The 25,634-nt window shown below is 38.3% G+C and overlaps 1 protein-coding gene across 4 annotated transcripts in view; it reads left to right on the plus strand.

Annotated features, from left to right (window-relative positions):
* The window catches only part of MAP3K13 (mitogen-activated protein kinase kinase kinase 13), a 162,558-nt gene that overhangs the window by 60,501 nt on the left and 76,423 nt on the right, over positions 1-25,634 (plus strand). Inside the window, exon 1 of one of the 4 annotated variants that reach the window (XM_059920708.1) lies at positions 11,794-11,931. The exons of the other annotated variants lie outside the window; for them this stretch is intronic. The gene's annotated coding sequence lies outside the window, so the exon portion shown is untranslated. Of the gene's footprint in view, positions 1-11,793; positions 11,932-25,634 lie in introns of those variants that run through there. 4 annotated transcript variants of the gene reach the window in all.

A 25,634-nucleotide genomic window follows, 5' to 3' on the forward strand; every position in this document is an offset into this window, starting at 1 on the left:
TCCATTTGCATGGAATATCTTTTTCCATCCCCTCACTTTCAGTCTGTATGTTCCCCTAGGTCTGAAGTGGGTCTCTTGTAGACAGAATATGTATGGGCCTTGTTTTTGTATCCATTCAGCCAGTCTATGTCTTTTGGTTGGAGCATTTAATCCATTTACATTTAAGGTAATTATCGATATGTATGTTCCTCTTATCATTTTCTTAATTGTTTTGGGTTTGTTATTGTAGGTCTTTTCCTTCCTTGTGTTTCCTGCCTAGAGAAGTTCCTTTAGCATTTGTTGTAAAGCTGGTTTTGTGCTGCTGAATTCTCTTAACTTTTGCTTGTCTGTAAAGGTTTTAATTTCTCCATCGAATCTAAATGAGACCCTTGCTGGGTAGAGTAATCTTGGTTGTAGATTGTTTCCCTTTCATCACTTTAAGTATGTCCTGCCACTCCCTTCTGGCTTGCAGAGTTTCTGCTGAAAGGTCAGCTGTTAAACTTACGGGGATTCACTTGTAAACTTATGGGGATTCATTTGTATGTTATTTGTTGCTTTTCCCTCGCTGCTTTTAATATTTTTTCTTTGTATTTAATTTTTGATAATTGCATTAATATGTGTCTTGGCATGTTTCTCCTTGGATTTATCCTGTATGGGACTCTCTGCGCTTCCTGGACTTGATTACTTCCTTTCCCATATTAGGGAAGTTTTCAACTATAATCTCTTCAAATATTTTCTCAGTCTCTTTCTTTTTCTCTGCCTTTTCTGGGACCCCTATAATTTGAATGTTGGTGTGTTTAATGTTGTCCTAGAGTTCTCTGAGACTGTCCTCAATTCTCTTCATTCTTTTTTCTTTATTCTGCTCTGTGGTAGTTATGTCCACTATTTTTTCTTCCAGGTCACTTATCCGTTCTTCTACCTCTGTTATTCTGCTATTGATTCCTTCTAGAGAATTTTTAATTTCATTTATTGTGGTGTTCATCATTGTTTGTTTGCTCTTTAGTTCTTCTAGGTCCTTGTTAAACGTTTCTTGTATTTTCCCCATTCTATTTCCAAGATTTTGGATCATCTTTACTATCATTACTCTGAATTCTTTTTCAGGTAGACTGCCTATTTCTTCTTCATTTGTTTGGTCTGGTGGGTTTTTACCTTGCTCCTTCATCTGCTGTGTGTTTCTCTGTCTTCTCATTTTGCTTAACTTACTGTGTTTGGGTCTCCTTTTCACAGGCTGCAGGTTCGTAGTTCCCATTGTTTTTGGTGTCTGCCCCCTGTGGATAAGGTTGGTTCAGTGGGTTGTGTAGGCTTCCTGGTGTAGGGGACTGGTGCCTGTGTTCCGGTGGATGAGGCTGGATCTTGTCTTTCTGGTGGGCAGGACCATGTCCGGTGGTGTGTTTTGGGATATCTGTGAACTTATTATGAGTTTAGGCAGCCTCTCTGCCAGTGGGTGGGGTTGTGTTCTTGTCTTGCTAGTTGTTTGGCATGCGGTGTCCAGCACTGGAGCTTGCTGGTCGTTGAGTGGAGCTGGGTGTTAGCATTGAGACAGAGATCTCTGGGAGAGCTCTCGCCGATTGATATTACGAGGGGCCGGGAGGTCTCTGGTGGACCAATGTCCTGAACTCGTCTCTCCCACCTCAGAGGCTCAGGCCTGATACCCGGCAGGAGTACCAAGACCCTGTCAGCCACACAGCTCAGAAGAAAAGGGAGAAAGGAAAATAAATAAATAAATAAATAAAATAAAATAAAGTTATTGAAATAAAAAAGGTAAAAAATTAAAAAGTAATTAAAAAAAAGAAGACAGCGACCAAACCAATAAAACACTCCAATGATAACAAGCACTAAAAACTATACTAAAAAAAAAAACAGACAGACAGAACCCTAGGAGAAATGGTAAAAGTAAACGTATACAGACAAATCACAGAAAGAAGCATAAAGATACACACTCAAAAAAAGAGAAAAAGGGAAAAAAAAAATATATATATATATCTAAAAGGAAGAGAGCAACCAAATCAATAAACAAATCTACCAGTGATAATAAGCTCTAAATACTAAACTAAGATAAACATAAAACTAGAAACAAATTAGACGCAGAAGGCAAACCCCAAGTCTACAGTTGCTCCCAAAGTCCACCGCCTCAGTTTTGGGATGATTTGTTTTCTATTCAGGTATTCCAGAGATGCAGGGAACATCAAGTTGATTGTGGAGATTTAATCTGCTGCTCCTGAGGCTGCTGGGAGAAATTTCCCTTTCTCTTCTTTGTGCACACAGCTCCTGGGGTTCAGCTTTGGAGTTGGCCCCGCCACTGTGTGTATGTCGCCTGAGGGCATCTGTTTTTCGCTCAGACAGGACGGGGTTAAAGTAGCAGCTGATTAGGGGGCTCTGGCTCACTCAGGCCAGGTGCAGGGTGAGGTATGGAATGCGGGGCGAGCCTGCGGTGACGGAGGCCAGCGTGACGTTGCAACGGCCTGAGGTGCACCACATGTTCTCCCCGGGAAGTTGTCCCTGGATCACGGGACCCTGGCAGTGGTGGGCTGCACAGTCTCCCGGGAGGAGAGATGTGGATAGTGACCTGTGCTTGCACACAGGATTCTTGGTGGCTGCAGCAGCAGCCTTAGCGTTTCACGCCCGTCTCTGGTGTCTGCGCTGATAGCCGTGGCTCGCGCCCATCTCTGGAGCTCATTTAGGTGGTTCTCTGAATCCCCTCTCCTCGCGCACCCCGAAACAACGGTCTCTTGCCTCTTCGGCAGCTCCAGACTTTTTCCTGGACTCCCTCCCGTCTAGCTGTGGTGCACTAGCCCCCTTCAGGCTGTGTTCACACAGCCAACCCCAGTCCTCTCCCTGGGATCTGACCAGCGAAGCCCGAGCCTCAGCTCCCAGCCCCAACCCATCCCAGTGGGTGAGCAGAGAAGCCTCTCAGGCTGGTGAGTGTTGGCCGGCACCGATCCTCTGTGCGGGAATCTCTCTGCTTTGCCCTCTGCACCCCTGTTGCTGGGCTCTCCTCTGTGGCTCTGAAGCTTCCCCCCACCCCATCCCACCAGTGAAGGGGCTTCCTAGTGTGTAGAAACGTTTCCCCCTTCACAAGCTCCCTCCTAGAGGTACAGGTCACGTCCCTATTCTTTTGTCTCTGATTTTTCTTTTTTCTTTTGCCCTACCCAGGTGGGGAGTCTCTTGCCTGTTGGGAAGTCTGAGGTCTTCTGCCAGCATTCAGTAGGCGTTCTGTAGGAGTTGTTCCACATGTAGATGTATTTTTGATGTATTTGTGGGGAGGAAGGTGATCTCCACGTCTTACTCCTCCACCATCTTGAAGGTCCTCCTCTATTTATGAGAAACTTTAAAACAGATCTTTCTCTGAAAGATTTTTGGGTTCTGTCTTCTCTGTTCCCTTCATTAGTGTGAATAATAAAGAGCTGACTGCAGTGCTGAGTGTGGGTCTACACAGAGTGAGCTGTTTATGGGTAGCCGTATAAAGCTCATTTTAAAAGCAGGCCACACTTTACTGACTCTGTGTTAACATCTTCTCCACTCTGACTTCTGGTTTTTTCTCTGTGAACTTGTACACTGTAATCCAATATGGGAATGAAAAGTGCTGGTGTGTGCCTTACCAGTTTTACATTTGATAAGAACTACCTTGGAAGAATTGTCCTATTTGCTCATATCCAGTTTCCTCAAATCTTCCCCCTTCAAGTTTACCTACTTTTATAACTGACTGTAACCACCCAGCTCAAAATGATCATTCTATCAGAAAGAGAAGAAGGCTTGGTTCAAGCCCTGGGCAAACTGCAGCATAAGGACAAGGTGTGTTTGTATAAGACAAGCCTTTATTCCCTTTACAAACATACCAACTTGCCAAAGACAGGCAAATGGCAAATACTGGCTATAGTCTGGACCAGGAAGAGTGGCTCCCAGCCTTTACTCAGCCTCACCCCACATTCCCAGAGCTCTCACTGAGCCTCAACACCAGGCTGTTCTTGGGACATTTTTCTCCAAGGGATAGGACACATTTTTTTCAGCTAAGGGCTTGATCTTACCTTTCTATGTCAACAGAGGGCAGCAGAGGGCACCACTCTGTAGCCTAACCTGTAAGCCTCAAACTGGGTGAGGCTCAATCCCCTAGCTCCTACAGAGACAAATAACATGGGTGATTTTTTTAGCTATGGCTAAGACTAGGGCTGTTACAGGCATGGTGGGGGATGGAGGAGGGGTGGGTTGCTAAACATTTTGCATTATGTAGAAAAGTCCCATGCATGGAAGAATATTCCCACCCCCAAATGTTAGTTAACTTCCTTCTGGTATTGTTCTCCAACCTCAAGTAAAGCATTCCTGCCTAACTTAGCACTTTCACCATTTTGTGTTGTTACTCATCTTAGCAAAGCTCCTTGATACTACAAACTGGCCTTTTCATCTTTGCATTTTCACTTTTTAAACTCATTTTAAATTTTAGTCATTGAATGATCGTAGACAGATCTTTAACAGGGGAGAGACAAGAGGTAATGGATAGAATTTAAAAGTATGTCAGTAGGTTACAGAGTTTAGATAGAGCTGGATTAGATGAGCCCATCTTCTTGAACCTTAATTTTCTCACGTATAAAATGAGACTAACATATACCCTATTTTAAAATACCCTGTAAATTGTAAAGTGAAGGACAAGATTTTTTACAAAGAATGTCTAGGACCAGATTTGTTCCCAATTATTATTTTTGGAAATTAGATATCCTCTGAAAGAGCACAACTATATAAAGAAGATATTTTAGCACAAAAGACATGGTATATAATACGGGACATAAAAAAATAACAAGAAACAGATATGTATTATATGTATATATCATTGAATAGTGATTTTTAAAGTTTTTGTACCACAACTCACAGTGGGAAGCATAGCTTTTATAGTGTCCCATTACACACATATAACAAGTTTCTTGAAACAATATACTTAACTTCACCACATGGGCTATACTATTTTCTGTTCTATTTTATCTAATTTTTAAAATGATACTCATGGCCTATTAAATTAATTTTTTATTGAAGTATAGTTGATTTACAATGTTGCATTAATTTCTGCTGTACAGCAAAGTGATTTGGGTATATATTTGTTCTATTATATATATTCTTTTTCATATTCTTTTCCATTATGACTTATCACAGGATGTTGAATATAGTTCCCTGTGCTATACAGTAGGACTTTGTTGTCTATCCATCCTGTATATAGTAGTTTGCATCTGCTGACCCCAACCTCCCAATCCACCTCTCTCCCACCCCCTCCCCCTTGGCAGCCATAGGTCTGTTCTCTATGTCTGTGAGTCTGTTCTGTTTTGTAGGTAGGTTTATTTGTGTCATATTTTAGATCATATATATATATATATATATATATATATATATATATATATATATATATATGAGATCTGTTAAATTCTTATTTTCCCAACAACAACAACTTTGATTCTTTAAAACAAATATGTCAAATATCTGAGTCCATCAAAAATAAATATTTCAGGTGCCTCTTTTCCTAGGGCTCTGTGCATATAGTCTGCCTGGGTGGTCCTGAACAATTCATTTCATGAAATAAATTCTAACAGCTTGCTTTTCATTTGCCTGTTATTGCTCTTACCACTATCACAGATCAGGCTGCCAGGCCATGGATTATTCACAGGCCTGTGGATCATACCCTTAAAATGGACTTCTTCAATAATTACTGTAGCATAACTTTTAAAATGGATGACCATACATATTCCTCTGAAAACATATCCAGTTGTTTGGATGCTTTTTGTTTGAGACTCCCAGTCAAGTTATTTTTCTCTTACAAACAGACTAATATAATGAGCGCATAGGTTCTGGAAACTGCTGCCCTTTTTTCTTTAAACTGGCTTTGTGATTTCAAATTATTTAGCTTTTCTGTGTCTCACATTCCAAATCTTAAAACGGGGATCAAAATACCTACTCAAATCATTGTATTAATTGAGGTATTTATATGAGGCCCTTAGCATAATAGTTGATATATAGTACAAATTGATAAAAGTCACTGACTTTATTTTTTTTTAATTTATTTTTATTGAAGTATAGTTGATTTACAATGTTGTTAGTTTCAGGTCCCCCCCGACCCTTTTCCCTTTGGTAACCATAAGTTTGTTTTCTATGTCTGTGGGGTCTGTTTCTGTTTTACGTATAAGTTCATTTGTATCTTTTTTTTTTTTTTTTAGATTCTACATATAAGTGATAGCATATGATATTTGCCTTTCTCTGTCTGGCTTACTTCACTTAGTATGATAATCTTTTTTTAAAAAAATAAATTTATTTATTTATTTATTTTTTGGCTGTGTTGGGTCTTTGTTGCTGCTTGCAGGCTTTCTCTAGTTGCGGTGAGTGGGGGCTACTCTTCGTTGTGGTGCACAGGCTTCTCATTGCGGTGGCTTCTCTTGTTGCAGAGCATGGGCTCTAGGCGTGTGGGCTTCAGTAGTTGTGGCACGCAGGCTCAGTAGTTGTGGCTCACGGACTCTAGAGCGCAGGCTCAGTAGTTGTGATGCACGGGCTTAGTTGCTCCGCAGCATGTGGGATCTTCCCGGACCAGGGATCGAACCCATGTTCCCTGCGTTGACAGGCAGATTCTTAATCACTGCGCCACCAGGGAAGTCCCTGTACTGAAGTCTTTACGTGTGTTATTTTACTTAACTTTCACGTAATAGGCATAGCCTATTATCCCCACTTTATTTTTCCTCTTCCAGTTTTATTGAGATATAATTGACATACAACACTGTATGAATTTAAGGTGTACAACATAATGATTTGACTTACATACGTTATGAAATGACTACCACATAAGTTTAGTTAATATCTATCATCTTATATACATACAAAAGAAAAAAAAGGAAAAACATTTTTCCCCTGTGATGAGATCTCTTAGGATTTACTCTCTTAACTTTCATATATAACATACAGCAGTGTTAATTATATTAATCATGTTGTACATTACATCCTTAGTACCTATTTATCATATAACTGGAAGTTCATACCTTTTGACCACCTTTGTCACCATACAAAGATGTTACATTATTAATGACTATATTCCCCACACTGTACATTTCATCCTCCCTCTAATAATGAGAAACTGACACTCAGGTTTACCTGAACATGCATAACTAATAAATAACAGAGTCAGGATTTGAACCCAGATCTCTTTACTAGCTTCTAACCACATTGGTGCCTGTGAAGGAAATCCGAATCTTCATGCATTAGAACTGAGGTCATCATACTCTTTCTTTTTCTTGGTGTTTATGACAAAAATTGTCACTGGGTCATAATACTTTAACTTCTCTTAGGTTCTGGCTTAACTGAGTCATTTTCCTTTAAAAAAAACACATTTTTTTTTCTCAAGAAAAAAACCAACTCTAGAATAGCTCACATTTTTATGCCAGAATAATTGTACCTTAACTTCTATTCTTAAATTTTTTCCTAATAATGAGTTTTGAATATCTTCTTGGGAAAGGAGACCAGTCATCTTCTAGTCATTACTGAAATTTGAAGAGGTTCATTTGGTTCTTTAAAGAGCTTACTCACCTTGATAATGGCTTTGTAGTGCTCCACACTTAGTATGCCCACGTGCTGAAATAAAAAATTACTTGTGACTATGGGACTTGGCTTAATATCTCTAGAGGTGCAATGTCCCATTCAGTAGCCACTAGCCACATGTGACTATTTTTCAATTTAAATTAATTTAATTAATTAATTAATTAATTAATTAGAGATGCAAGAGGGAAGAGATATGGGAACATATGTATATGTATAACTGATTCACTTTGTTATAATGCAGAAACTAACGCACCATTGTAAAGCACCATTGTAAAGCAATTATACTCCAATAAAGATGTTTTTTAAAAATTAATTAATTAATTAATTAATTAAGATTAAATAAAATTTAAAATTCAGTTCCTCAGTCATACTGGCCACATTTCAAATGCTAATGTATGAGACAGTGCAAATTATAGAACATTTCTATCATCACAAGAAGTTCTCAGGAAGTATTGCTCTAGGATGTACGTTTTTCATGGCCCCCTTTCCCTACCTTCCAAATTCTGTCCCTAAAACAACATTGGCCTCCTTGAAGAATAACCTGTGCAGTTTCTGTAATTTGGGGATACAACTTATCTTCCCAATGATTTCCCACGATGTTTGACATAGAGAAGTTTTTGTTGGCCCAGTTGGTATTTCTGTGCTCTAGGGAGGCATGCTAACCCAGACTAAAGTTCATCTTACTAAAATGGCAAGTCTGTAGAGCCAGCTAATTTTTATTTGCCAGATTACATATTAAACCAATATCTTAGGTGGCTGTTATTAGAACCATTTATATACTCTGTTTTGTTGAATTGCTTCAGAGACCTACCCTGATCCTTGATTGAGTAGTGATGTTGCTCTCAGAGCTTACAGGCAACGTGTTAGCTTCTGTAACAGATTTGGCCATCTCATTGACATGTTCCACAAAGAGGTTGCCTGTATTAGTTAGTCTGTATTATTTGGAAGTGTTTGTTTTGTTTGTTTGTTTTTTGTTTTTTTAATAAATCCAATTCTTCCAGTGTATCCTGGTTGGCTTTGATTGCTGTTGAAGGAAACAGAGACGTATATTCATCTTCTTTCCATTTGTGGGTTCTAAAATAATCCTGGTACATGGACATATTGATTGATATAGATTAGTGTGGTGCACTCAGGCCTACTAGGAATGTACCAGTACTACATTGGTCTTGAGCACACCCATGTCGCATGGGTAAATTTCTTTGGTCTGTCTTTTCCATAGTGACATACCACAATAAGCTCCTTTAGAGAAATTTGTTGAATATGTTGTTTGCCAGTGATATTTTATTGCTTGAGTATATAGAACAATATACTGAACATCTTTCCTGCGTATAAAATAGTCCTGGGAAGTTGGGTGTTTTTTTCCCCCAAGTGAGGTAAGCAGTGAGCAGTACTTACTAGTGTCAGGTTTGAACCCTTTATAACCACATAGAAACAGACAACCGCTCTCCTTCTCTCAGCTGTACAAATAATCTGATTGAGAGATAGAGCAGATATCTGTTCAGAATGTTCTTGGTTACTGGACACCTTATAACCAAGGCCTTATATTAACCACCATTGTTCCAGTTTCAAGGATTTAAGGTCATTCCCAAAGTTCAAAAAAGTTATGATCAGTATTAGTAAAGTATTGGTAATTGTGAAGTGAAATGATGGGATACAGGGCAATAAATTATATTAATCTCCACTTCTGTGTAACTTTGAAAAAATTTAAAATGAAGAGGAAAAAATGAACTCTTCTCAATACTCTGTAATGACCTATATGGGAAAAGAATCTAAAATAAAGAGTGGATATATGTATATGTATAACTGATTCACTTTGCTGTACAACAGAAACTAACACAACATTGTAAATCAACTATACTCCAATAAAAATTTTTAAAATTTTGTTGACAATACTAAGCTAAAAAAAAAGAGTAAACAGTGTCACAAGTTTTTTTGTTGTTTTTTTTTGGGGGGGTTGTTTTGTTTTGTTTTTGCTGCTGAGTTGTATGAGTTCCTTGTATTTTTTGGAAATTAACCCATTATCAGACAATATATCTGGTTTACAAATATTTTCTTCTACTCTGTAGGTTGCCTTGTCATTCTGTTGACTGAAGCTTTTTAGTTTGATATAGTCCCACTTGTCTATTTTTGCTTTTGTTGCCTCTGCTTTTGGTGTCATTTCAAGAAATTATTGCCAAGACTGATGTCAAGAATGAGTAAGGGACTTGAACAGACAGTTCTCCAAAGAAGACATACAAATGGCCAATAGGTATATGAAAAGGTGCCCACCATCATTAATTATCAGGGAAATGCAAATCAAAACCAAAATGAGATATCACCTCACACCTCTTAGGATGGCTTATTATTTTTTAAAAAGATAACAAGTGTTGGGAAGGTTGTGGAGAAATTGGAACCCTTGTACACTTTTGAAGAGAATGTAAAATAGTGCAGCAGCTATGAAAAACAGTATGTAGATTTCTCATAAAATTAAAAATGGAACTACCATAGGATCCGGCAATCTCACTTCTGGGTATATATCCAAAAGAATTGAAATCAGGATCTCAAGGAGATATCTGCACTCCCATATTTATTGCAGCACTATTCACAGTAGCCAACATATGGAAACAACCCAAGTGTCCATTGACAGATGAATGGATACAGAAAATGTATATACTGTATGTACATGGAATATTATTCAGCCTTTAAAAAGGAAATTCTGCCGTTTGCGACATGGATGAACCTGGAGGACATTATGCTAAGTAAAATAAGCGAGTCACAAAAAAGACAAATACTGCTTGATTCCACTTATACGAGTTATCCAAAATAGTCAAACTCATGAAAGCAGAGAATACAATAGTGGTTTCCAGGGCCTGAGGGGAGAGGGAAATGGGGATTTGTTATTCAATGGGTATAAATTTTCAGTTATACCAGATGAATAAGTTCTAGAGGTCTGCTGTACAATATAGCGCCTATAGCTAACAATATGGTATTTTACTGTGCATTTCAAAATTTGCTGAGAGTAGGTCTCATGTTAAATGTTCTTGCCACAAAAACTAACAACAATATCAGCAATAACAAAAAACCCAAGGAACACGAGGAACTCTGGGAAATGTCAGATATTTCTACTACCTTGACTGTGATTATGGTATCATGGGTATTTGCATAGTTCCAAGCTTATCAAATTGTACACATTAAATATAGTAGTTCTTTGTATAGCAATTAACCTCAATAAAGCTGTTAAAATTTTTTAAATAAGAAAAATTTGTTTAATATCATGAGCTCTTTGGGTGAATTTAATTATAGCTGTTTTTGTTATTAGTAATAAGACGTCTTACTAAAACAAAAATTAGCTCAAAGAAACATTAACAGCTCTTTTGGAGCTACATCTTAATTGAATGTCAGAAGTTTAACAAACCAATGAGGAAATGCCCTACCTTATTTAAATGTAGCAGTAAATTACTCTTTCACACGCACTTTTGATTCATCGCAAATGTCAGCAAGGTGATATTGTTCTACCAAACAATTACATTTATGTAATATTTTCTTATCTATTTCCTTAATCGCTAGGTTGTTATTCCCATTATTATTTCTCTACTATTTTGCTTTTACAAGTCTTGGTGTGCAGGGCATACTTGTCTACTGGGCATCAGTTTTAGAGACACTTTCTCTGACTTTGATTTGATTTTATCACATCAGATCAGGTACATTGTTGAACAGCAAGAAAAGGGTTAAAGAAAATAGCTCTAATGAATAAAAGATTGTGATATCTTCTATATGCATGCACTGATTTCACCAAAATTCTGATTCCCTCATTCAGTAGTAATAATAATGTTTTCATGACTATTGCAGCGCTTACACACACACACACACACACATACGCGCGCGCACACACACCCTCCCTCCTCAGGCTGCCAGTCTGCCCTCATTCAGTAGCAATAATAATGTTTTTATGACTGTTGCAGCGCTTGCACACACACACACACAAACACACATACGCGCGCGCGCGCACACACACACGCACACCCTCCTTCCTCAGACTGCCAGTCTGTCCTAAGGCAGTGGCAGACGCCCCTGATTGGTGGGCTCTGTTTATTCTGTGACCAGATTCCTTCTGAAAGAAGGCAGGCCATGACTGCCTGAAGTCTATTGGCCGGGGCTGCTCTGGACCCTCCCTTTCTTTTTCACAGCACACACCACTGCGAAGTCTGTGCGGAATCCTAAACCAGCCCAATTTACATCCATTCATGAATCTGTGACGTCAGCAAGCCTTCGGGCTCCTTTGCGGTGGGCGGGAGGATTGTGTGGGTAGAATCCCCCTCCCCCTTATTTTTCTAATTCTGCAAGGCTTTTTAAATTAACCTTACATCTTTTTAAAGCAAGAAAATGGAACGGCATGTGTAGGAATTCTTCATTGTTGTGAGTATCGCACTCTGTTTTTCTGTTTCATCAGCATTTATTTCACAAGGACAGATGGAGAATGTATTTGTGATTTGAGGTGATTAGAAAACTGATATTATTGAAGGAGACACGATGAGAGAGACAGACAGAAGCAAAGAGAAACCTGAAACCCCGTTACAGCTAGGAGCCTCTGAAACTGACAGCTGGTTTTCCTTTGCTTGTCTGCCTGCTAGACGTGGACATTTTTCATTTACGGTTCTGCACGTTACCTCTGGATGCTGGCTTGGCTTTCCTTAAAGGGAGATTCATCTCTCTGAGCGATTATGTGAATTGTATTATAGGAGAAGCCCAGAACTGGTACCAGAAAGGTGCTGGAGAAAGCCGGGCCAGCTAGACAGAGCAGGTTCTAGCCTGATGAGCACTTGTCTTCCTTTCTGCCGTCCTTTCTGTTGTTTCTCACCCTTCACCTTGCCTTTGTTTCATAATTGTATAACAGTCAATATCTTGGGATTGCAGTTTGGGGAAGATGAATACCAGTTCAATCTTTTTTTTTTTTCCAAAAGCTTTTATTATGGGAGCTGTAGTCATATATGTATACATATTTATAGCTCTTTATGTCACTCTGTACATTTTTTTTACGTTTTCAAAAACCTAAAGCCTGCACCAGAGGCAAAAGGGGAATTATCCTTAAATTCTGATTTGTTAAATATCCCCTAATGAAAACTAAGAAGTGGTTTCTTAGTATATCCCATAATTATATGCCTAGAAATGTGCATGAGCATTTTTCTAAGATGAACTTCCAACTGAAAATCGTTTATTCCACTGTGTCTGGGGAACACGGAAAACTTCTGATATGTTCCAGGTATTAAGTTGGTTTGATAGTTTGACTGGAGTTTTAACAGAAAGTTAGTCTTTGTGACTGAATTTGTTTTCCAAGGCTCTGGTTGATTCTGGTGAAAGTTGTGGTAGTAAAGAAGAGGGATGTGACATTGTGACATGTTCTACCCCTGGGGCAGCTCCTCAACCCATATAATCTAATAGCATTTTCCAACTGCCTCACTTAGAGCAGTTTATAGTCTAGTCAGCAGCATGTAGCCAGTTGTTCTTTCCAGTGAGAGAGAACACAAAATGTCTGTTATTTTTTATCATTTAGCCTTATCTTGTTTACCTTGTATAATCAATTCTTAGTTTTGAGATTTTCAGATTATAATCTCCTCATGAAACAAGGCTTCTAAATTATGGCTCTAATGATATCTTTTGAATTATTCTTATTAATGAATCTTCCAACTGTAAACTCATTTCATTTCAAAATTACCTGAGGATTTAGAATTTTCTTTTTATTTCTCATCTGACATTGCCCTCATTCATTTTGTTTTTCTGAGTACATTTGAACTCACTAGAGTTATAGAAGGGAAAACCTCTGCCTGATTGTAAACCAGGTTTTTGTCCTATGCTCAGACAACTATGGTGTCATATTTTGCTATTTTTTAATCTGCTGGGTTGAATAAATGACAAAATTCCCTATATTTGTAAACACCTAGACTTATTTCAGCATTTTTTGTGTATGTACCTTCAGAGCCTCTATTGAAAGTAGCAATTTCGAAGTTAGTTTAAATTATTAAAGTCTACTAGGTCACTGCTAGATCAAAAGACTGAATCCTTAGGATTTTTTAAAAAATGTGTTTCCATAATTAAACTCATCTTAGGAAATGTTCATCAGACTCTTTTATGTACATTTTGCCAAAGAGAGCTTAATTTCCATGAAAGAAATACAGTTTGCGCTTTGGTTTTATTAAAGTAAAGCTATCCCTTTAAGGCACAGAGTGGCTATAGAATCTCCCCCTCTCTCCACTCCTAGTGACTGTATTCTAGATTATATTTATTTTCATGTATGGTGTACTTGTAGGGAAAAAAACAATAACTCTTAATTGTTTAATATCAAACAATAAAATCCTGTGTATCAGTGACTGTCAATAGATGGCTTTCTGTTTAAAAATTGAAGCTACTCCAGAAGTAGGAATTAATTTATTTAGTAAACAAAGTCAGTCAAACCAGAGCTGTGTCCTGGGGAGCTGTCAAAAGAATAGTTCCTAAGGGCCAGCGGCCACATCCACTGTTATATGGTGAAACAACCATACTTTGAATGGCAGAACCGGTCAGTTTGGTTTGCACTGTCTACTTACCATCTCTCTACGTGCTATAGCTGAATTAATTGCTTGGGGAGTTTAAATGAATCAAGATAGCCAAGATGATCAGTTCTGCCAGGTGGCAGCCTGACTCTTAACAATTTTGATTAAAATTTTAAAAAACCGTTTACAAAGAACACTCTTTTACTTAAAAAAAGTCATTTAAAAGATATCATACTCCTGCTCTGTGTCTGTTATTATTCCTTAAGGATATGGGAGAGAGAAAGAATTAGAAGATGCCATCTTTACCCCTAAGGAATCTAGAAGGTAAAATACCATATACACTTTGAGTGTTGTGGTTCAGAAATTGGTTTCTGTAAATAGACATTAAGATTAGAATTACCTGGGGAACTTTGTCTCTCTTTCCTAGCCAGTGGTTTTTCGTATGTTCATAGAGTTGTGCAACCATCACCACAGTCAATTTTAGGACATTTTCATCACTGCCAAAAGAACCCCATACCCATTAGCAGTCACTCCTCATTTCCCCTCAACTCTCAGCCCTAGGCAACCACTGATCTACTTTCTCTACACATAGACTTGCCTATTCTGACCACTTCTTATAAATGAAATTATACAGTGTATGGTCTTTTGTGACTACAGTTGACCCTTGAACAATGTGTGAAGGGGGGGGTTAATCTGAGTGTAATTTATACTCATCCCTCTGTATCTGCAATTCTTCCACATCCTTGGATTCAACCAACCACAGACTGTATAGTACTGTGGTATTTACTATTGAAAAAAATCTGAGTATATGTGGACCTGCACAGTTCAAACACATGTTGTTTGAGGGGCAACTGTAGCTTTTTTCACTTAGTACAAGGTTTTCAAAGTTTATCCATGTTGTAACATGTATCAGTGCTTCTTTCCTTTTTATAGCCAAATAATATTCCATTGAATAGCTATACCACATGCTACTTATCCATTCATTGGTTGATGGACATTTGGGTTTTTTCCACTTTTTGGCTGCTGTATGAATAATACTTCTATGTACATTTGTGTACAAGTTTTTGTGTAAACATATGTTTTCATTTCTTTTGGGTATATACCTAGGAGTGAAATTGCTAGGTCATATGATAACTATATGTTTAATATTTTCAGACTTTTCCAATAACCATTTTCCAAAGCAGCTGCACCATTTTGCATTCCCACTAGCAATGTATGAGGGTTTCAGTTTCTCCACATCTTCATCAACAACTATTATTATCCATCTTTCTGGTAAGAGCAATTTTAATGAGTTTAAAGTGGAATTTCATTGTGGTTTTGGAGAAATATCTATTCAGATCCTTTGCTCATTTAAAAAAGTAGGTTATTCATCTTTTTATTATTGAGTTTAAGAGTCCTTCATATATTCTGGATACAAGTTCTTTATCAGGTATATGGTTTGTGATTTTTTTTGTTGTTGGTCTGTAGGTTGTCTTTTTCACTTTCTTGATGATATTGTTTGCAGCACCAAATGTTTTAATTTCGATGAAGTTAAGTTTATCTATTTTTTGTCATTGTTGCTTGTGCTTTTGGTGTGATATCTAAGAAGGCTTTGCCTAACCCAAGATTATGAAGATTTACTCTTATGTTTTCTTGTAAGAGTTTTAAAATTTTAGCTATTACATTTAGGTCTATGATCCATTTTGAGTTAATTTTTGTCAATGGTATAAGGAAGGGTTCAACTTCATTCTTTTGAATGAGGATATCTAGTTCCAGCAATATTTGTTGAAAAGATTATTCTTTCCCCCACTGAATTGTCTTGGCACACTACCAGGGAACTTAAAAAAAAAATTGATGCCATGCTCCCGCCTCCAGAGATTCATATTTAATTGGGCTGTGGTGGGGGCCAGACATCTGCATTTTTAAAAAGCTCCACAGATGATTCTAATGTGCAGCCAGGGATGAAAACTATTGGTATGGATAGAGGGTTAGTCTTACAAAAGAAGAGGGACATTATTTCTGAATCAGGAGATAGGATGAGTGAAGACATAGAATTCTGATATGGAAAAGAGAGAAAAGAAGAAAATTAAGATTCATACCAGAAAGCATTGATTTTCTGGCTAAGTGGATGTTAGTCATTTTCAGAGAGTGAGGGCATCATCAGAGGTTAGTGAAATATGTTAAATTAAAGGAAGAGAAGGAGCTAACACTTATTAAGCAACTTCTACATGTCTGTAAATCTGCTAGGAGCTTTCAGGTACATTATTTCATTTCAAATATAATCCTCAAGATATGAAGTGAGTACTACCACTCCCATTTTACAGATGAGAAAACAGCCTCAGAAAGGTTGCTGAGTCAGCCAAAGACACCAGGTAGTGTACATTATATGCTATTTTTAAACCCAGCTCTAATTCTTTTTTTTTTTAATTAATGCTCCTTTTTAAAATTTTTTTTTATTTTACTCATTTTTTGGCTGTGTTGGGTCTTCGTTGCTGCGAGCAGGCTTTCTCTAGTTGCGGCGAGCAGGGTCTACTCTTCGTTGCGGTGCGCTGGCTTCTCATTGCGATGGCTTCTCTTGTTGCAGAGCACGGGCTCTAGGTGCACGGGCTTCAGTAGTTGTGGCACGCAGGCTCAGTAGTTGTGGCTCGCGGGTTCTAGAGCGCAGGCTCAGCAGCTGTGGCGCACGGGCTTAGTTGCTCCGCAGCACGTGTGATCTTCCCGGACCAGGGCTCGAACCCGTGTCCCCTGCATTGGCAGGCGGATTCTTAACCATTGAGCCACCAAGGAAGTCCCCCCGGCTCTAATTCTTAATCCCATTCTCTTTCTTCTGTATACTATGAATTTTGAGCATTGAGTCCTACCATGAATTGAGATTGGTCCAGTCTAGCATGCATCTAAATCTTCTTTAGCAATGCTCTGGACTGGACAAACAGTAAGATAAGTTGGACAATGGGAGTAATATAGGGTTAAGTGTTGGTGCAGCAGGTGCAGTGGAAGATAAGAGGGTGAAGTGAATGAAAATCATCATGTGTTAGCTAATCATGGAACCCAGGCTGGCTGTACTTTCCCTAGATGTAGCTGACAGGAAAAATCCTAAGAGGACAGAGGCCAATATACTGGACCTCTATATGGGAGAATGATTGAAGGGAATGGTGGGGAGACCAGGGTAGAAGCAAGGATGTATCAAATAGACTTGGCAGGTGTAGAAGTGTTGGCATTCATTTAATCAACAAATATTTATTGAGCATTTACTATACATTCTAGGTACTGGGGACCCAGCAAGAGAAAAAATAGACAAAAATTCTTGTTCTCTTGAGGGCTTATTTTATTGGGGCTGACAAACAATGAATAAGTAAATTATGTTTAGACTGATAAATGTTAAGGAGAAAAATAAAGGTAGGAGGGGAACAGAGAGTAGGAGTGGGGTAAAATCAAAAAGGAACCTTTTCATCATTTGGTTTATGTGAAGATATAGATTCCTCAAGGAGATTAAGGAACCATCAAACCGAGGGGATGGTGGCTGACCATGCCAGGCACTTTGGGTATATAAAGACAGCAGCTTCTAAGCACTAAAACCCAGAGTGAGTATTTAGTATTAACTCTTGTTCAGCACTTTATACCCTGTCCGTGGCACAGAGTACACACTTCATAAACGTTTGTTTATTGGATAAGTACTTTTTTTTTTTTTTGGATTAGTGATTTTTCCACTGGATGGAGGCCAGGACAGGGATGGTGCTTGGGAAACTTTTTCAAACTTTGCTTGCTGCCCTATTAGGATAGATCCTTCTAAGTATGTGTGTTTATGTATGGTGGGGGTAAGGGGTTGGGTCCTTCCATAATGTCACAACTGAGAATCACTGCATGGTGAGGGATAGTTAACAAGGAGGATGTGTTCTAGCGTTCAGATGAAATGGGCAGAGAACCATCAGCGTAGGGAATACTGCAGACTCCTTTTGCTTTTTACACTTTAGCAGGAGATTCTCATGCACCTCCTTGAACAGAGGGCGAATTGAACCCTTGGTGTATAGTAAAGTTTTTAATAATGAGGATCTATTATGCAACCATCCACCTGCCTTCTTTCTTTATCTAAAAGGTTACTTATGTTAAAATGGATAAAATCAACATGTTTTCTATTTACCTGCTGTAAGAGACAATGATGCAATGGAAGAAGAATTGTACTAAGACTATAAGGGCCAGTGTAGCAGTTTCAGATCATCCTTGGCAAGATTCCAGTTCTCTCAGCTTTTTGAAATTTTCCCTCAGCTTTGGTTTTAATATATGAGATGAAGAAATTGTTCTTAGTGATCTCAAATGTCCTTTCTAACCCTAACATTGTTAGGATTCTTAAAATCTGGTTATTACCTACATCAGATAGGCAAGTGACAGTTTGTAAGACTATCTGGTTAATCTACCTTTATTCCGATTTTTTCATAGTACTTTTATAGAAGTTTAACCCCCATGGGATGCTGCTACAGTGGAGGAGGAGAAAGCGTCAGAAGTGTTTCAGGTGGAGATATCCGGGTGTGACAAAGAAAGGTTAAATCACTTTCAGATTTTCCTCTGTATGAGGAAGTTGTCTTGGCCGTTGTTCTTTGTAGTTGAGAGAAAGCTTCCATTAGACTAGTGTTTTGTTGGTCTGGGCTAATAGGGCATGTGGCAACAGATAATCTAATAACCTCAGGCTGGTTGTGTTTTGTAGCCTTTTCCTTAATCTGACTTTTATTAGTGCTCTTAATAAGCAAAACTTGGGGCTTCCCTGGTGGCACAGTGGTTAAGAATCTGCCTGCCAATGCAGGGGACATGGGTTCGAGCCCTGGTCCGGGAAGATCCCACATGCCGTGGAGCAACTAAGCCCATGCGCCACAACTACTGAGGCTGCGTGCCACAACTACTGAAGCCCGTGCACCTAGAGCCCGTGCTCCGCAACAAGAGAAGCCACCGCAATGAGAAGCCAGCGCACCACAACGAAGAGTAGCCCCCGCTCGCCGCAACTAGAGAAAGGCCGTGCGCAGCAACAAAGACCCAACACAGCCAAAAATAAAAATAAATTAAAAAAAAAAAAAGTGAATGGCTTAGGAAATAGCCAAAGACAAAGGAATGGAGAAAGATGATGGAGAAAAGGGAGGCAGAGCCCAGGGAGACTGTGGCTGCGTTGATGGCTCACCTGCCCAGACAGGTGGCATCCAGGCCAGCAGTTTTCACCTTAAACCAAAGAGAATGGATCTGAGACCCAGACTGAAACAGACTCTTAGTGTCCTAAAGCGGGCTGTCACAGTTGCTATAACTAAAGAGGGCTCAATTTACCAAACAAGCCCTCCGAGGCTTCTTATTACCCCTGAGGCACTGTGCCTGCATTTCTAGTAGCTCTCCCTCCTGCCTTTAATGGGACGCATTAGGCTATCTGCAGGCGTGCATAACCGTGGAGAATTGAGATTAGTGAGATCAAGCCCACCAAAACACAAAGCCATGATTGCTTTTTCCAGAGAAAATAATCTTTCGATTAAAGTGAGATTAAGCATTTTACTAATTACTCACCAATTATTTCCTCTCACATAACAAATTCAAGTATATATGCATGCTAAGAAGAAACAGATGCAACATACCTTTGGATATTTCCAGTCACTGCTAGACCTAAATTACAGACTCGTTTTAAATCTTTGCTAAGCATAAAAACTCCTGGGAAATACCCACCTGATATTGCAGGTGCTGGGGCTCAAGAGCCAATTTGAAAAGAAATTTTACTATTTTGCCAGGTTCTCCCTCCTTCCTCCTCATCCTCCCCCTCCTATTTATGGCCATTTTTGAACAGAACCCCTTCTGTCTGTTTGTCTAATCAAAAATAACTGAACATTTGCTTTATACTGCTTGTGTTAATGATTAAAGCTAGGCCCTAATCTAATCCTTATGTGTTCTCAGAGACCTGGAGACCAGAGTAGATTTCTTGGAGAAAGAAAATCAATCACATAATACTTTATGTTTTCTTAATCCTTTATATGATCTTTTCTCCATTCAGGGCTTCTGCCATAACACATTGAAACAGCACTCACTCCCCATCACCTGCTCCCCTTTGATCAAAAGCTTATCTTCATTGATAAGGATTTCTTTTAACTGAATCTTATACCTTTGAGTATAAGATTAAGCATTTTACTAATTACTCACCAATTATTTCCTGGTTCTAGGACCACACTTTGAGAACCACTGCATTAGCTGGTTCATTAGTAGATCTCCGGCAGGATTAATGTTTGTTTGTTTGTTTGTTTTCCTAAACATCTTTATTGGAGTATAATTGCTTTACAATGGTGTGTTAGTTTCTGCTTTATAACAAAGTGAATCAGTTATAGATATACATATGTTCCCATATCTCTTCCCTCTTGTTTTTAATTGTTAGTGTCAACTGCTTTTGTCACAGATTGTCTTTGTCTTTTTCCTACTAACTATTTAAAAGGACTTGGAATGGTTTTAAAAACAAAGAGCTTCTAGCCACCCAGTTTCTAATAGCCTTGGACCAGGCCTGGAAAGTAAACAGGAATGACCAAGAGAACCTCACTATTAAGGTAGGGCAAAGGGGTCCCAGGTTAAGGAAAAGGAAGGCACTCCAAGGAAGTACCTATCTAGGAGACTGTACTGCCTTAAAGCTTTGCCAAGCTCATAAGCAATATGAAATGGTAATCGTGATATACCTGAAATGCATATGGCTTGTTCCCAAAAATGCGTTTATGCTGGAGAATTGTTATGTGTTTGAATTGACTGGGCTGGACATGAAGATTCAGGGTGAGGAAACTGTAGTCTCAAGTCTTCTATCTTCTAAAAGAAATCTCCAGTGTATTCCTGAGTCATAGCCAAAGATTTGCCAAAGACTAAAAACACTGAGCTTCGGGGCCTTGTTTTGGGACCTATCCTTTCATTGCTGTACACATATTATTTTTCACCACAGGAAACTCGAAGTAAAAAAAAAAATTTCTTTGACACTTTTTACCATATTCTCTTATTTGGGGATGTAATTAATAAAATATAGTTTACGAAAAACTATTCAATAGGAATTTTTCCAGGTACTTAAATTATAGATTCTTTTATAGGAGGTACCTAAATAATAAGAGAAAAAACTTTTTTTTCTTTTTCTGTTTCTCAGTTGATCCCTCCACATTAGCCTCCCCCCCACCAACCATGACTAGGTGTAACCATCCTGGCTGGCTTACCTGCCTCCACAAACCCTGGCCCTATACAGTGAGAAGGATTTTTTTTTTTTTTTTGATGAGCTATAAATTGATTATATTTTCCCTCCCTTCTACAAAAATAAGATGCATTAGCAATTTAAAAACATTAATCCTGCCGGAGAGCTACTCATGAACCAGCTGGTGCAGTGGTTCTCAAAGTGTGGTCTTAGAACCAGGAGCATAGGATTACCTGGAAATGTGTCAGAAATGCACAGTCTCAGGCCCCTCCCCAGATGTTCCGAATCAGAAATGCCGGGGGTGGAGTCAGGCATCTCTGTTTTAACAAGCTGGCTAGGCCATGCTGATGCATAGTAAAGTTTGAGAATCCTTGATTTATAGGAGAGCTTCTCAGAATTTTAATGTGCATGGGAATCACCTGAGGATCTTGTTAAACCCCAGATTCTGATTCACTTAATCTGGGGGTGATTTTGTCAGCATTTCTAATCAGCTCCCAGGTGATGCTGGTGCTACTGGTCCTAGGACAACACTTTGTGTTGAAGAATTGGCACGAGCTACTCCAAGAGCTACTGCAATAAGCAGGCTCTATCAAAATTGAAACTAGCACTGTTCCTAAGGAAGTGCTCCTAAAAGAAGAAGTTTTATGCATAAACTAATCACAGCATTATTTTCATAGAAAGAGAAATAGCCTAACTGTTCAATAATAGGGAAATACAGTTGATACTCATTATTCACAGATTCCATATTTGTGAACTCACCTGCTCACTAAAATTTATTTTTAACCCCCAAATCAATACTTGCAGCACTTTTACAAAAGGTCATTTGCACACATGTGTAGAGCAGTGAAAAATGTGAGTGGTCTGAAGTACACACTCCCAGCTGAGGTGGAATAAGGTGACTGTCTCTGCCTGCTTGTTTCAGAGCTCATACTGTAAACAAGTGTCTTTCTTGAAGTCGATTTAGTGCCCTGGTTTTTGCATTTGTGTGCTTTTTGTTGGTGATTTCGCTATTTAAAAGAGCCCCCAAGCATAGTGTTGAAGTGCTGCCTGGAGTTCCTATGAAGGCCATGATGTGCTAAGAAAATCAGCTTCGTTTAGGCATGAATTATTGTGATGTTGGCTGTGAGTTCAATGTTAATGAATCAACAATGTATATCAATAAAGTGTCTTTAAACAGACACACACATAAAGCGAAGTTGTGTATTGATCAGTTAATGAAAATGTTGTGTCCAGAGGCTCACAGAAACCTAACCCTATATTTCTCCAAGAAGCAATGGTTCAGTATTCACTAATTCATTGTTCCTGGTGACTTTATATAGAACATAACTATCACAAATAACAAGAGTAACTACAGTTAATAATCAACTGACAGAATATATGCTGCCTTTTAAAAATGATGGTGATGAAATCCATTTGATCAATATGAAAAATATATATGATGTAGTTGTAAGAGAAAAGAAACAGGAGAGAAGGTTTCAAGTACAGCACAATTCGAGTTATGTTTAAAATTTTTCAAGGGAAAGATTGAAGGAAGTACACCAAACTTTTTTGAGTTAGGGTGAAAGAGTAATTTTTTCTTTATTTCTCCAATTTTTATAATATTGTTATGTTAGGTTTATAATGTTACACTTTAAAATTTGTGTCTTACTAGTTCTTTCAGAGACATAAGGTACTAAGAGGTACCACCTATTCGCCTCCTTAAGAGACAGAGGCAATACATTCTGGTTGAGGAGCTGACCTTCTTAGGAAAGATCTTATTAACTTTAGTATAAGGGAGTATGCTCTCTGTGTTAAACCAAATAAAAATCGTTCCAAGTCACAATGTGAATATCCAGGAGAAAACCAGAATTACAAACGCCTTGCAAAGGTAAACTAGCTACTTGATAGAGACTACTGGAACCATGCTTTGTAAATAATTTGTCTTGCCTAACTATGGATTTTCTAATTTCTCTGCATTTTTCCACTCTTTTGACATGGTTAAGAGCTTGGCTTCTAAAGTCAGAGAGTTGAGTCCTGGCAGGTCCATTTATTAGCTATCTATGCCTTTAAGTTATTTAATGTCTCTAAGTTTCCACCATGTATATAATAGGGGTAATTCTAGAACCTAATGAGTGTTAAATGAAAGGCTGAGCACCACGCGTAAGAAACACTAAGCCCCAAATAAATGGTAGTTGCTGCTATATGTTAGCTTCATTCGCTTTGCTGATGGTCTGCTGTATAAAAATAAAAAGGCTGTCAGTCAATACCTGGGGAAATTTTTTAAAAAGAAAAAGAAAGAAGAGAAAAAAAAGAAAGAAAAATTGTATTGCTGTCCACAAATACTCACAGTCTACTTGAAGATTCTGACACATACACTGTAATATATTATAATAGAACAGTGGTTCTCAAACTTTTTCGGCTCAGGACCAAGAAAATTATTGAGATTCCCAAAGGGCTTTTGTTTATGTGAGTTGTATCTTCTATATTTACTATAGTAGAAATTAAAACTGAGAAAAATTTTAATACTAATTTATTATTTTAAAACCATTACACATTCACATAACTTTTTTTATGAAAAGTAACTGTAATTTCCATACCTCCAACATTTTTGTGAGGAAAGTGGCATTATGAGAAGAGACTTTTGCAAATCTTTTAATGTCTGACTTCGTAGATGGTAGTTAGATTCTCATCTTAGCTTCTGCTTTCAATCTATTATAATATCAAATGGCATATAGTAGCCACTGGGAAATTCCACTATAAGAATTTGTGGAATTGTGAGTGTGAGTGAAAAAGGAAAATAATATTTCATTATTATGATAATAGTTCTGACCTCACAGCCCCCCTAAGGTCTCAGGGATCCCCAGGAGGCCCCCGAGCCCACTGTGAGCACCACTGCACACAGGATGTGAGTGTGACAATGGAGCAAGAACCATAGTGAACATCAATATTGTGCTCACCATGTGCCAGACACTGTGCTTTACATAGTTAAACCTCACAACGGCTCTCTGAGGTAGGTACTATTATTACTGTCCCTAATTTCCAGATGAAACCAAAGCAAAAAGATGGTAAATTCCTCAAAGTGGAGCCAGCATTCAGTTTCAGAGAGTCAGGCTCCAGCATCCAAACTCTTTCCTATGCCTCTGTACTGCTTCCTTACTTGGGAATTGAGTAAGATTCCATAGTGAAGACATTTTTCTTAAAGGATATGTAAGAATGGGTGTTCTTATAGACAATCTTAAGAGAACACTTCATTGTTACTAAATACAGAGCAGGATTGTATTCTTGTGAAAGTTTTTAGCCTTCAGCTTTAACTAATAAGTTTCTTCTAAATCACTTTACACTTTTTTTCTTTTTTGCAACTTCATTAACAGTGCTGTCCTACGTACCCTGGTCTGTCCAGGGTTCCTACTAGTAGCTGCCAGTTACTGCAGTTTCAAGGCTAAAGACAGGATATTTTCCCCCTTCTTTATTTTTTTTTATTGTGATAAATTTACGTTTTAACCATTTTAAAATATACAATTCAGTGGCATTAAGTACATTCATATTGTTCATTATCACCATCCATCTCCAGAACTTTTTTGTGTTCCGAAACTGAACTGCTGTACCCACTAAAGAATAACTCCCCATTTCCCTCTCTCCCCAGTCCCTGTCAACCAGCATCCTACTTTCTATCTCTATGAGTTTGACTACTCTACTTACGTCATATACGTGAAATCATACAATATTTGTCCTCTGTGACTGGCTTATCTTACTTAGCATAATGTCTTCAAAGTTCATCCATGTTGTAGCATGTGTTAAAATTTCTTTCTTTTTAAGGTGGAATAATAAATTCAGGGCTTTGTTTAAGAATAAATCAAACGCAGGACCTAAAGAAATATCAGTTAACAAAGAAGAAAAAGAATGTAAAATACTATAGGACATAAACCTATATTATGCTGCTTCTATGCCTTATTACAAAGTTACTATTTTCAAAATTTATCCTATAACTTTTAATATTGCTTGTATAAGAAGAATTCAGTAGGAGATTAAAAAAAAAAAATAATGGCTGGGCAATAGGTAGGACCCATCATGTATACTGTAGCCAATTCTCGTGATTCTGGTCTTTTCTCTTTCTCATGCTTTTTTTCTACTCCCATTCCCTTTTTTCTGTCATAGAAGAAGTAAAACAAAACCCTCTTTCATCGCCTCTAGGCATGGCCATTTTATGGAACTGTTTCACATTTTAAAAGCCGATGAGTTAAAAATTCTGCTCTGACTTTACAAAATAAAAGCCTAAATAAACTGAAGTACATTCTATTTGAGCATAACCGGTCCTTTTTTCACTGGGGACGTGGGGGCCGGAGGAGTCATGGTCCTTGAGAAGGCTTTGTATAGGAAAGTTTGTTATCCTGGGACCATACAGAGAACTCAGCTTTCAGAATACGTTCTTGAATGACTGCTATATGCTGGTTGCTATGCCATGT

Source organism: Balaenoptera ricei, chromosome 4 (assembly GCF_028023285.1).
Source record: "Balaenoptera ricei isolate mBalRic1 chromosome 4, mBalRic1.hap2, whole genome shotgun sequence".
Taxonomy (NCBI): Eukaryota; Metazoa; Chordata; class Mammalia; order Artiodactyla; family Balaenopteridae; genus Balaenoptera; species Balaenoptera ricei.